We start from the raw sequence: 3747 nt of genomic DNA, 5'->3' as shown, positions 1-3747 counted from the left end.
CTCTGATTTTTAGAGAAAATGGAAAGGATGGGGAGAGACAGAGAAACAATGTGAGAGAGACACATTGATTGGTTGCTTCCAGCTCTCGTCTAGACCTGGCCAGCGATTGAGCCTGCAACCTAGAAGTGTGCCCTTGACTGGATTTGAACCTATGGCCAATGCTCTAACCACTGAGAAAACTGGCTTGGGCAATATGATTTTAATAATAGAGTTTAATTTCAATTTGCCAGAAGTGTTTTACTTCTATACAGAAGTTTAAACAAAACTTTCCTTATCGGACTAAGTTATGTTCTTTCTCTTATTAGTTTTTTTGTTTGTTCTATAAACAAGTTAATGATTGCCAGACTCTTACCTCGTCTGTAATTACTGTTGCTTACGAAAGCTCCATTCAGAATGAGATTACAAGAAAATTAGAGACTTCAGCCACACTTAAAATTTTTAATATGACAGTTAAAATAGCTTTCACTCTGCATTTATTATTTGGCAAGTGGAAGATAGTGCATGATACAATTTTAGTTCTCAGGTGTTTTCAAGAGAAGTGATTTTTAGAGGCTAATCTCTGTGCACAGTATTTCCCACTTTAATTAGCAATCCCTCATAAAACAGTACTTTTTGCTAGTGCTTCTGTTTGGATAAAGCCTCTTTTGGTAAGCGTTATGGCATAATTTGTTTTTCTGTTTGATACAGCAATATTCACAAAATAATTTTTAGTCTATACCAGTGGTCGGCAAACTGCGGCTCAGCAAACTGCAGATCGCAAGCCACATGTGGCTCTTTGGCCCCTTGAGGGTGGCTCTTTCACAAAATACCGGCTCTTCTACAAAATACCGACATCTGCGCATGGGCCATGAAGTTCCAATCATACTGTATGTGCATGTCCGCGTGTGGTATTTTGTGGAAGAGACACAGTCAAGGGGCCAAAGAGCCGCATGTGGCTCGCTTGCCACAGTTTACCGACCATGGGTCTATACTAACAAATTCCACTTATCCTATATTTTATTATCTATCATACTAGAGGCCCAGCGCACGAAATCATGCAAGGTTAGGGTACCTAGGCCTAGTCTGCAATCAGAGCCATTTTCTGCCTGCTTGCCATTCTCTGGCTGCCACTGCCGCTGCCAGCCACCTGGTTCCCCTCGCAGGTCCACGTCCCGCTCCACCACCACCACCACAAGCCAGCCGGTTTTCCTCACTGGCCCGGGGAACTGCCCCGCCGCCACTGCCATCCAGTCAGTTCCCCTCACAGGCCCTCATATCACCCCACCGTCTCCGCCAAACAGCCAGTTCCCCTTGCCGGCCCCCTACTTCATAGCGACTGGTCAAGCGGTTGTTCTAGTAGTTACGCTTATGGTCGTTTGTTATATAGGATGTTTTGAAATTCACATTGATGGCAAAAGTAGTATGCAGAAGTTTCTAAAATTCCAACTACATCATCAGCGTTTTATTCAATTCAGTTTTATATTAGTACTAGAGGCCCAGTGCATGAAATTCTGCAAGAGTAGGCCTTCCTTCCCCTGGCTGCTGGCACTGGCTACCCTTTGGCACCTGGGACCCAGTCTTCCCTCCAGCCTCTAGCACCCAGGACCCTGGGCCTCTCTCTTTGGGGTGATCGTGGAGCCCCGTGATTGATCGCCGGGCTGGTTTGGGGTGATCGTGGAGCCCCGTGATTGATCGCCCAGCTGGTGGTTGGCCTGGGCCTCCCTCTGCAGGGCGATCATGGGGCGATGGCCAGACCCCCAACCAATTTCATCTCACCTGCCTTGGCTGGCCTGGTGCCAGTGGGTGTCCTAGCATGGTCCTGCAGGGTCATCTGGATGGTTGTTCTTCTGTGGGGTGATCGTGGAGCCCCGTGATTGATCGCCCAGCTGGTGGTTGGCCTGGGCCTCCCTCTGCAGGGCGATCATGGGGCGATGGCCAGACCCCCAACCAATTTCATCTCACCTGCCTTGGCTGGCCTGGTGCCAGTGGGTGTCCTAGCATGGTCCCGCAGGGTCATCTGGATGGTTTTTCTGCTGTTCTGCCATTCGGTCAATTTGTATATTATGCTTTTATTATTTAGGATTATTTCCAGCCACATTTAGATATTATTTCACTATTAAAATTTTATATTTTCTCCAAGTATAATATCCACCATTATGGTCACATACAAAATTCTGGTATCAGTCTGAAACTGACTTAGGAAGGCTTAATCGTAATCCAATTTATTAAAAATTAGAAACAAGTTTTATGATTGCAATTATTTCTTGCAAGTCTTTCTTTTTCTCTTTCTTCCTTTTATTATATGTTTTAGCAAGGAAAAAACTTGCATAAGCTTAAATCCAAAAAAAGGCTTTCATTGGAAGTTTAAATGCCAATGTTGATAATGCTTACAAAAAGATAAGTAGCAAATACCAAAAACTGATTTAAAAGATTGTTGCAAACCATCTTTAAATCCTAAAAATAATAGAACAAAGCATATGGAAATGTCATAATATGAATTTAACCTGGAATTTTGTATGACCCTTAAAATTTCTCACAGGATTAGAAAATTTAGTACATAAACCAAGAATAAAATTTGAGGCAAGAATAAAATTTGAAATGATGATGACCGTGTCTTAAATGCATACTTCCCTGGTAAGGTAGATGTTCATTTAAGAAAACTTTAGTGGCTATATATTCATACATACTTTGTATTACTTTTTTCTAGTAACTACATGGCATTTCTGAAAATTCTTTTTGAGAAAATCCTGACAATTGAAGTACTAAAATGTTCACGATGGGCATCCCAACATTGTAGATATTGCATATATTACTTAGCTCGATTTCTCCCAGGCAGAAAGGCACTCACAGCTATTAAAACGTGCAAAGAATGTGACTATGAAAACAGGTACTGTGAAATGCGATGTTAGTATTGTGGTCCTAAATACATAGAGAGAGCTATGCTTATGTAAGTGGCAGTTCATTATACACTCTTTTGGAGGTTTCAAATTGTTGTACCATGAGCTAGACAGCACAAGCAGTTATATTTTTTTGATCAATACCATATGTTAAAAATGTTTAACTAGAACAATTTACTTTTCATAATTCTTATTAAAATCTAATAAGAAAATATGTTAAAAGATCAAAACTGGGAGAGTATATTTGCACAAAGAAGTTAATATCAGTTTAATTTCAGCAAAGTCTTTAGCTACCCCCCTGCCATTATTTTCTTGCCCAGCTTCACTTATTTACAGTATCTTCTTAAATCTTATAGTCTTACTCATTTTTGATGCCTTCTTTAAACAACTGTGGCTACTTACAATACATACAACCTAACACACACACACACACACTACTTTTTTCCAATTTCTCTTTTCTGTACCTTAACAATCATTTTATCCCACCCACCACAATTGTATCTGATTATTTTTTAATCCTTATAAACCCTTTGTATATCAGCTTTTAGCAAAATATACGTTTGAAATGTATGACAGATTGGTGCGTATGGACATAGGGATGGAATTTACTTTTTCTTCAGTTTTTCCTTTCACTATACACTAATCATTATTAAAATTCAACTTCAAAATCATCCATAAGATCTGATTTCATCTTTGCCTATGGGCATCATAGTAATAAGTAGAATCTTAAGACTTCTACTCCCTTTCATCCACAAGAGATTCCTGATTCTCATTTATTCATCCAAGTCCGAGACTATAAAGTGTGTGTGTGTGTGTGTGTGTGTGCGCGCGCGCGCGCGCGCCTGTATGTGTGTGTGTTTCCTAGCCATTA

Source organism: Myotis davidii, unplaced genomic scaffold (assembly GCF_000327345.1).
Source record: "Myotis davidii unplaced genomic scaffold, ASM32734v1 scaffold20, whole genome shotgun sequence".
Taxonomy (NCBI): domain Eukaryota; kingdom Metazoa; phylum Chordata; class Mammalia; order Chiroptera; family Vespertilionidae; genus Myotis; species Myotis davidii.
The sequence above is the reverse complement of the archived record's forward strand: the minus strand, read 5'-3'. Positions refer to the sequence as shown.